This window comes from Oryza sativa, chromosome 4 (genome assembly GCF_034140825.1).
Source record: "Oryza sativa Japonica Group chromosome 4, ASM3414082v1".
In the NCBI taxonomy this organism is placed as follows: Eukaryota; Viridiplantae; Streptophyta; class Magnoliopsida; order Poales; family Poaceae; genus Oryza; species Oryza sativa.
In genome coordinates, this window is record NC_089038.1 from 9,756,773 (window position 1) to 9,767,524 (window position 10,752).

Sequence of the window (10,752 nt, forward strand, 5' to 3'; positions counted from 1 at the left end):
CCGCCGCCTCTTTCCCCCTCCCCTTCCCCTCTCTCGGCCGCCGCTCCACCGTGCCTATGGCCGCCGCCGGCGACCATAGGGGCGCGGGCGCCGCCTCCCGCCGGCCGCGCCGAGTGGCCGCCTTCGGGCGCGCCGAGTGGCCGCCGCGTGGGGCCCGGCCGTCAGCCGCCCGCGCCCTCGGGTGCAGCTGACGCGTGGGGCCCACGGCGCCGGCCGGTGCGAGCCCGGGTGCGCCCGGTCCACCGAGGACCGTGAGGCTGCCGCGTGGGCCCCACTCCCGTGGACCCGGTCCGCGCGCCCCCTTCCCCTCGGCTGAAGCAATAAACCCTTTTTAAATTAAAATTTAAATGAAGAAATTCGCAAATATTCATTTAAAGAGCATATAAATTTCAAATGGCCATAACTTGGCCATTTGAACTCGGAATTGGACCGTTCAAATCTCTAATTTTTCCTTAAGAAGTCAAGAACCCATTTTTGTGCTTTGTTCCTGCTTGTTATATGGAGTTTATTAGAGTAAAAGCCCTTTTATTTTCCGTTGGTCGTGTAGACGTTGTAGCTTCGGAAGATCCGCTCTTCGTGGAGGTTGAAGCCGACGTTTCGGAAAGTGAGCAAGGCAAGTCATATCATCCTTGAACATATTGAATCCCAGTTTATAAAATTATTTTGATTTAAATTATTGCATTATCGCTTTATTTAAATTCCCGCGTTATCACTGTTTTATCTAGCCATGCCTATTTACCTTTGTTATGACCTTATTATTGTTATTGTTATTATTTCCTTGTTCACCCTAGAATAAACAAAACCCCAACTAGTGGACACTCTACTCATGGTACCACTAGTATGATTTTAGGTAGATGCTTCGCTGGTTAATTAGGCGACATTAGGTGGTTTTACAACTCTAGACTTTGGGAATACTCTTATCACCTGGACACTATGGAATGGTTGGATTATTGTGGAATTGGATTCACACCTCCCCCTCTATTCAAAACCCTCAAAATGGTTTTCGGCGGGGCTCGGGGTGCATGGTTTTGATAGTAGCACCTCGGCCATATAAGGACCGGTCTTCGGGCCTCTGTTGCAAAGCACTGCCGTACTTCCACATGTCTAGTGGGTAAGGCTTAGTTTGTGGCTCAGTCTGGTTATAAACAAAAGTACACGGATGGAGATGGACGAAGTCGGGGGTCGATGGACATCTCTAGGGCAAATGAAGGCTACACGAGCTGTGGCCCGGTAGTCGAGATGTCATGGCACAGGGCCGGTGTCCTGCTGCTAGGGGCTCAGTCCTGCCTACCTGTCCCGGGGGTTCCGGCCGTAGGTGGGGTTGGGTCGGTACTCTTGTCTATGGCTAGGATGGGTTGGAAACTATGTCACGTCTTCCGTCCGTATACCGTGGTGGTATGTGGCACGTGGTTACACGTGAGAAAGATGTGTCTTGTGGGTAAAGATGTAAACCTCTGATCAGAGTATAACCTATCCGAATAGCCGCGCCCTCGGTTATGGGCAAGCCGAGCAATGTACCCAAGTTAGTGTTTTAAATTCTTAAAACCTGCTTAACGACTAAAATGTGGAATGGTTGGCCTGGGTTGGCTTGGGACGAGCTGGGACCCAGGGTCAGGTTGCCAGTTCGGTCTGAATCATCATAGGCCTTGGGTTAAGGCAGGTTCGTGTGGGTTCACGGCCTTGATTAATAATATTGTATAGCTCTAGGATCGTATTTACAAAATAGCTTTGAGCAACTAAGTGTCTTTTAATGCTGTTTACTGCAAACCCTAACCCCTATATTATGGCTCCCTTGTACTCCCTTGCATTTATTCTGCACTCGTGGGTGTGTCTTGTTGAGTACGGTAGTTGTACTCAGTCTTGCTCAATTTTTCCCAAACCCAGAAGAGGAGTTCCTGAAAGATGAAGGCTTTGGTGTCTAGCTCGTGCCTGTCGTCAAGCGCCTGTGGTCGTCGCCCTAGTCTTCCGTTGTTTCCCGTTTGTCTTTGTGTGTGCTGGGCCTTCGCCGCCCATGTAATAAAGTAACTATTTACGCTTCCGCTTGATAAACTCTGAAATGTATCAACTTTTGGTGTACCTTGCCTCCTGGGACAAGGAATAATACACACACGTAAGGAACGCCCGTTGGGTTATTTCCGGTCATGACAAGGACTCCTGATTTCTACTCCATTCCTATTCCACCAGCTAGATACTACTAAACTAAAGTTGACAGAAATGAGGGAGCTCTTACTTGAGGTGTGTGTTAAAGTCAAGAGAGTAAACTCCTTAAATAGGTAGATAATGATGGTTATGGCGGTTGTAAAGGTCGGTAATACCCTCCAACCGCCATAGGGAGTGAATCTCGACCGTTCCCTCAATACCCTGCATCCATCGGCGCTGGGATTAGTTCAGCCGAACCCTGGGCTGGCCCAACCAGCCCACAAGTTGGTTGGTGGCCTCCTCTGGTGTTCCTCTCCGTAGACTTGTGAATTTTGGCCCAGTGTATTGTGTCATTTCTGAGTTCTTGGCCCATTCATACATAAGTCTGGTTCTCGACATCGTCCGATTGATTTATCGTCTATGTTGATGTCGATTCTCCTCCACTTTATTGTCATTCTCGGCAAAAGGTTAGTATGCCTAATACTAGTGGAATATTATTATTCTAACAGATATATGCATTGTAAGCATCACTAGTTCTCCTGTATTTTGGTAATATTGACGGTTGAAACTGATCAATAACGACCATCAACGAAACCCCCCAAGCTTGAACCTTTGCTTGTCCCGAGTGAAGGATGAAAGGAAACAAAGACTTGGTTATTGATCAGGAGTTGCTACTGCTGCATATCTCAAAGATACAGGTGCAAGGTATATGTACTCTCTCTCAGATTAAATAATCTTTGGCACGATGGCTTACCCTTATCCCTGATTCCCATGAGACACTGTTTCTCCTTGCCGTGGGCGGTTGAAAGACAGAACATCAGTTATAGCACCAATCACCCAATCTTTATTCAACTCTTATTCCGGAAGTTTTCAAATGATTTTGCAAAAGAAAGCCAAGTTCCTCAATTGATTTACTCAGTCTCTCCAAGTGTATCAAAATGAATTCCTCACCAATTTGCCTTTTTGATTCCTACTCTAAGGTTTTGATATGTGAAGCTCGGTAGGGATCAAACATGGCATACTTGCATTCATATTTATTACTAAGTCAAAAACTCAGAATAAAGCAGATAACTAAACATACTCAAGATCAAGATCGTGCAATGTGTGTGTGGTATATGATGAAAATGGTAAATGAGGAAAATTAAAGAAAAAATGCTTCTCCTTTGTGCTTACTTTCTTCTCCCAAAAATCCTTCTTTTATTGATTAGGAGAGGGCATGGCTACATTTTTTTTTCAACGTCATGCTTATATATATATATATATATATATATATATATATATATATATATATATATATATATATATATATATATATATATATATATATATATATATATATATATATATATATATATATATATATATATATATATATATATATATATATATATATATATATATATATATATGATACCCATATGGGACTTCATGGTGCCCGGGCTCCAAGGTATAAAAAACACAAATTGTAAGTAGATATCTAGGTATATGAATTTGATTCATACAAATACCTAACAACAAAACAACTCAAACTCAACTCTATTTCACAATTCATTATTACATACCTAACGAATTATATGTTTCGATGTTATATACCTAAAACCAAAATCTAACCAAAAAAAAAAGTTCAAACTCAGTTTAAACTTGTTTGAACTTGTTAGTAAAGAAGTTAATGTTCATATCTAAACATTTAAAAAAAATCATACTTATTCAAATTGGTATATACTCAATTTGAATCTTGGAGCCCATACTCCATGTAGCACCAGTTAAAATATATATATATATATATATCACACGCGCTACCAACTGTTAGCGCGACTCACAACAGCGGCCCCTCCTGCTTTTTCTCTTTATTTGACGCCCACATCGCTTCTGATTTTCCGTTTCTCTCACGGGCGCCCCTCCCACCTTCGCTTCTCCAGTTTGCATAAAACAATAGCTCCCACCGCGCTCTCCTCACAGGGAGCACTCTATCCGTGATTTTCGTTTTTCCCTACCTTTCTCCTCTATGATTTTTTTCGTTTCTTGTTTTTTCCACGCATGCTCCCCTACCCATGGCCTATACTGCTAGGAGCGAATAAAAAAATAACTCCTGGCCTTTCGCTTGCCCAGTAGTAAAAAAATCACTAACCACTTATAACCCACTATGCCAATAGTAAAAAATTTATTGACCGCAATGGTAATCTCAATGAGGCCCGTACACTATACTTTTCTGCCAGTTCCATAGTTATTTTCACAGTAATTTATTTACTAATAAGTTTATTTTAAATACTAATATTTTTCTTCGACATTGGAATAAATTATGATAGTAAAAAAATCACTCATCATAGTACGTGGATAGTAATTTTTTTACTATACATATTACACATTCAATCTTCAAAATATCTCCTCAGATAAAAGGTTACATAGGTAATATCAATCAATAGATTATCTTTTTACTGATGATTGTTACATCAGCAACACTGACTACAAACGAAAAATTACACATCCATACTCTCATGGATAATCACAATGAATAATTATTGTTTAGCTATAGCACAGCCAAATCAACGCCGGCGGCATCACCACTTGCCGGTGCAGAATCTCGTGTGAAGCTTGCAGCGGGTTCAGTCAGAGGAACGTCTAAGATGTAACTGGGATACAACTTCACTAGATTGCTATGTGCTTTGCAGTAGTAGAATTTCATTTACGATCTAGACACTCACCAGTAGTGCCTGCCGATATCCTGAAACAAGGAACCATAAGAAACTAAGTTCATACTGATAATAGTTCCCGTAAAAAAGTTAAAATGCCATCGTTCAATGTGTTCAAAATAGTCTTACTTTTATCTACGGTATTTTTAGCAGCGTGCAATTAAGTGAAAAGAACAAAATTCAATCTCACCAAGCACAATGCAAGGATCAAGCCCCAATGTGCAATCAAATATCAAATGACTTCCATGTTTCTCCTGTTTTTTTGCCTCATGGGCTGTAAATAAATCATGACAACACAACCATCGTGGTGGTCGTCGGCAGAGCATGAAGGGGAGGACGGCTCTACGGTGGCGAGTAGGAAACCCGGCGCCGGCCGCATCGGCAAATGTAGATTAAATCATAATGATCACATATCTTTTAAGCTGCAAACTTATCGCGCTGAGACAGTGAGATGTGCCGGCCATTAACACGCCACCAGATGCAACAGGAAGCTACTCCGCAAAAAAAGAAAAAAAACACGAGGAAGATCGGTACCGTGCTGGATCTGATATGTGGCGTCCTCTCCCACCACAGGCGACGCTGTGGCTCCCAGCATATGGATGGCCGCTGGATATGTTGCAGCATATGGATGGCCTCCGCCACCCCTCCTTCACCGGCTATGAAGAAGTGATTGGATTCAATTTCAGATCCCCAACTGCCTTGAAAAAAGGTTGTGGGACGAAAGAAAGCCGACGACATCACTTAATCCTCCTTCTCTTCCGGGGGACGGAGGATGGCGTCCCTACCGACGACCACCAGGCCACTACCGGAAATCGCCGAGGCTGCTCATGATCCGAAAAATCAGGGTGAGGATGAGAGGAAGCGGGATGAATGGTTATTGACGGTATATATCTATATCTATACCTAACATAAATATTCGGATTTTTCCTGTCGTCACATCCTTTTCACCAGCGATTTTTCGTCCCGCGTTATCCGATTTCTTCCCACCGCACACAAGTATCACGCACAAAAAATACCCCACACCGATTCCTACTTCAGTTTGCCACATTAAGCCCACAAGCCCAAATTAAGATAGATGAGGCACTTCAATATTTAAGATTGGAAACAGTAAAACTAGAGAAAAAAATAAACGAAATTGAAGGGGAAAAAGCCTAAAGTAAACAACAAAATCAAAATTGAAATCCAATAAAACACGCATGGATTCCCAGCCGATTCGTCTCAAATTCACCTCATCGGGCAGCCAATTCATCACAAATTCAATCACAAGAAAAGAGTAAATAAAAAAGAGGAAAAAAAAGATCAACCCAATAAACAACCCACAGATTCGCAGCCTATTCATCACAGACTCGCCTTGTCGGGCAACCGATTCATCACAGATTCAATCACAACAAAGGGGAAAATCAAAATCAAAAAGGAGAAAAAACTGCACAAAAAAAGGAGGGGGATGGAGGAGCCTCAGCGAGCCCACCACCGCCACCCACGACAGCTCTCGTCGCCGTCGTGTTCGCCGCTGCAGCACCCGCTCCAACCGCCGCATGCTCCTGTGCCGGCCCAACACTGGAAGAGGGGGATGGAGAGGAGGTCGTCGCCGCTGCCGGCAAAGGGGGCCGCCGCCACAAGGAGAGGTGGACGGGGTTGAGCTGGTGGCCGACCGGAGCCCCCCCCCCCCCCCCCCCCTCCGATTCGCCCACCATCTTCATCTCCACCTTCCGCTCAGGCTCGGAGAGAAGCGCCCGCAGCGGCAGCAGTAGAGGAGGTCGTCGCACGGGGGGAGGTGAGTGCCTGAGTGGAGCGTCGAAGCGGATCGAGGAGGAGGAGGAGGAGGAGGGGCGAGCTTGGGAGGGGAGGAGGACGGACAGACTGAGGGAGAGGGGGAAGAGAACATACCGGTTGCTCTGTGGGTGGATTAGGAGGATGCTGCTCTGGTGGATGGATAAGGACGACGGGTTGCAAAGCACTGTAGCAAAAGTATTGTACCATAAAATAATATTCAGGGTAATGTATGGAGTATGGAGAAAGCTATAGCGATTGATCAATCTGGACCATTGATGAAAATTCATGCAGGCTGTATTTAGTTTTCTTTAAACTTCTAAAAATTCCATCACATCAAATATTTGATACATGTATAGAGCATTAAATGTGGATGAAAAAACCAATTGCACATTTTACATGTAAATTGCGAAACTAATCTTTTGAGTCTAATTACATCATGATTTGATAATGTGGTGCTATAGTAAATATTTGCTATAATAACGGATTAATTAGGCTTAATAGATTCGTCTTGTAGTTTACATGCGGAATCTGTAATTTGTTTTATTATTAATCTACGTTTGATACTTCAATGTGTATCCGAATACTTAGATTGTTTTTTAAAAGGAACAAAAACACGGCTGCAGTCGTCAGGAGCAGTTGCAATGAGAGCTGCACCCAATCTGAATCCTCGCTTGAGCTGCATATTGCAGCTATTAGGCGTTCACAGTGCACAGATGTCGCGTTCTGTCCCGAGCAGCCACGTTAAAGATTCATCACCACGCACACGCCCGTTGTTTCCAACTGAAAACCACGGAGCCAAATGAAGCTAGACGTTCTTCGTTAGAATTTGGCAGGCGTGGGGCGAAGCATCAGGCAAGCGACGCATTGGGAGGGGGCGTGGCCCCACGCGACGCCCCCACACCCATGCAACAGCGGAAGCGGCAGAATAGGGAGAAGATGGGAACAGGGTTTACCTTACCGCCGGGGCCGGGGTTACCGCGCCCCGGCGGTAAGCACGGTTACCGCGCGGTAACCGCGGTAACCGTGAAAAACCGTACAAAACCGTGCAAAATTTATCAAAAATTCAAATTATTTTTTAAATTTATTTGTATTTAAGGAGGTTACCGCGGTATTTATATTACCGTACCCCCGCGGTAAGCCCGGTAACCGCGGTAACCGCGCGGTTACCGGCGGTAAGTTAAACCCTGGATGGGAAGATGGTATGGCGGTGGCCTAGGGCGGAGAAGGGAAGATGTTGGTGGCGGAGGAAGAGGCGGTGATAGATCCAGCACCTAACCTCATTGTCATCATCGTTCCGTGCTGCCTCGGAGCATAGCAGCGACAAATCAGCCGTGTCGCCAGAACTCCCGTCGCGCCGTCTGTCGTGGACGCACCGCCGAGCCCCGCCGCCCCCCGTTCACACGTCGTCCGTCGGTCGGAGGAGGAGGAGAGGTGGACTCCCACCCACCGCTTGGGCCACAACACCGCCGCTCCACTCCACTCGCCGTTGGTCGAAGGAGGAGAGGTGGACTCCCGGGCACCGCTTGGGCCATGCCGCCAGAGCTCCGCTCCGTTCGCTGCCGGTTGGAGGAGGAGAGGTGGATTCCTATTGCCGCTTGGACCGCTCTGTGCTGCTCACCGTCTGTCGTAGGAGGAGGAGGAGAGATGGAGCCCCGCCCACCACCGATGCCGCTTAAGCCACGTTGCCGCCGCTCCGCTCCGCTTAGCCATCTCCCTTCCACTCGCCTTGCTTCCTCATGTGAGTCGACATATGATTTTGGAAACCGGATCGCACGCTTGCAACACGAGAGTTGATAGCTTAAGAAAGCACGCGTCACCACTACGAGATTGAGTAAATATGCAAAAGTAATCTTATCTGTCATGATTATCATTATTTTTATGATAAACTTACATATTTTAAATATAGATTTTTTTGTTAATCATACAAATTTATGTCCATATATTCTTGCATGAAAGTAACCTAATGCATTCACTGTTTATTCCTCCCATAGTACAATCGTTACGCTAACATGTTAGGAACATCGTTCATATCATACATGTACACGTGGAATAATTGTCCAAACAAAATAAAAACCGTTGTGATTATTATTGTCATATTAGACCGCTTAAAAAATCATTCAGTTAAACATTATCCAACGTGGCATTAGCCGGTGCAATGCACGGTCATTTTGCTAGTCCTAGTACTTTAATTCGGTATAAAAATTACTGAACGTATCATGGGTGTGTGGGGACGTGAGTAAAAAAATTATTATCACCTTCCTTCATAGCCCCCACCTTATAAGGCACGACATTAATATTTTTGTGGAGTTAAAAAAATTACTTACCACAGGGAGGGGTGGGTGGATGCCGGTCCCAATGTTTTTGCCCTTGAGAAAAAAAAATTACTAAGATCCATATCGTGTCGGTTGCTGTGGGGGCGCAAGATAGGGATTGAGATTAGTAGTCGGTGAGTTAAATTTTGACTGAACAATGTGGACCTGGTGAGGAGTGTGTGTGGGCGGGGTGGGTGTTGTATCAGGTGTCGTTTAATACGCAGCACCACCTTAGGGTGCTGTATAGTAGTTATATATATATATATATATATATATATATATATATATATATATATATATATATATATATATATATATATATATATATATATATATATATATATATATATATATATATATATATATATATATATATATATATATATATATATATATATTGGTGCTACATGGAGTATGGGCTCCAAGATTCAAATTGAGTATATACCCAATTTGAATGAGTATGAAATTTTTTTAAATGTTTAGATATGAACATTAACTTCTTTACTAACAAGTTCAAACAAGTTTGAACTGAGTTTGAACTTTTGTTTGTTAGATTTTGGTTCTAGGTATATAACATTCAAATATATATATAATTCGTTAATTAGGTATGTAATAATGAATTGTGAAATAAAGTTGAGTTTGAGTTGTTTTGTTGTTAGGTATATGTATGAATCAAATTCATATACCTAGGTATATACTCACAATTTGAAAATTTTTAAAAATTTAAGAGAATTTGTGTGTTTTATACCTTGGAGCCCGGGCACCATGGAGTCCCATATGGGTATCCTATTTATATATATATATATATATATATATATATATATATATATATATATATATTAAAATTGTCTTATGCTCCATGGTGCCTGGGCTCCATTGCCATCCACCATCCAGATGCTTTAAGATCCATGTTACTCATAACATGAGATTAGAACTTATTAACGGGTTAAACCCGATAAGAAATACTCAAGATATGGTTTGAATCACCTTTCCTTTTTGCTATCCCCGCATGATTCTCGCATGCATAAATTTCCATATATGTTTGCATGCATGTACTTTCCAAGGATCAGTACGAACGTGATTGTGTTTCCAAAATTTTGAGATCGTACAAAAATCAAGCCCACTAATTTCGGTGTAATTGCTTTATTTCCATCAATATGGATTTGTTTTCATTTTCTATCATTATATAAATATACTTGTGGATGGTATTCTATTCTTAAATACCGAGTTTCGTCGCCACGCCATTGCGCCACCAGATGTCGGCGCGCTTCTTCGTCGCCATCAGCGGTCGTCCGCGAGCTCTGTCGATGTTCGTCCGCGAGCTTCTTCGCCGCCGTACCCAGTCCTCGGCAACCTTCGTCCCCCACGCCGTTGCACCGTTGGACGTTCGTGAGCTTCTTTGTTGTCACTGCTGCTAGTCGTCCGCGAGCTTCTGCCTGCCGTCATCATCCGCAGAGGTCGACGTACTGCTTCCGGCCTGGCGGCATGCATGGTTCCAAAGCATGCCCCCCTGCCATCATCGCCATGCTTGGAGGTCGAAGGCTTCTGGCCTGCCTGCCATCCAATCGTCGTTGCGGCGGCAACGTGGATGTACAGCATGCTTGGCACAGAAGAAGCACCAGCTTGCTTGCATGCATAGTCAGCATGCTTGTACAAGTTGTCAAGTTGCATGCTTGCGCTAGGAACTCTTCAAATTATTGTAATTAATCATGTATAGACAAGAAATATTCTTTATAGCGCAATACGAAATATCCTGTATCGACGTGAGGCGAATGAGACACCCATTTTTTCGTACTCATAGATTAAATTTAAGGATCTGATGATGATATATGTATAGA

General features: G+C 43.6%; 1 long non-coding RNA gene across 1 annotated transcript; it reads right to left on the reverse strand.

Moving 5' to 3' along the window:
- Positions 1 to 4,470: 4,470 nt before the first annotated feature.
- On the reverse strand, positions 4,471 to 6,732 carry LOC4335298 (uncharacterized). Its single transcript, XR_001545668.3, has 3 exons — positions 5,733 to 6,732; positions 5,364 to 5,650; positions 4,471 to 4,861 (listed from the first exon to the last, which is right to left on the reverse strand). It is a non-coding gene; the product is annotated as an uncharacterized lncRNA (long non-coding RNA).
- Between the last annotated feature and the right edge of the window lie 4,020 nt (positions 6,733 to 10,752).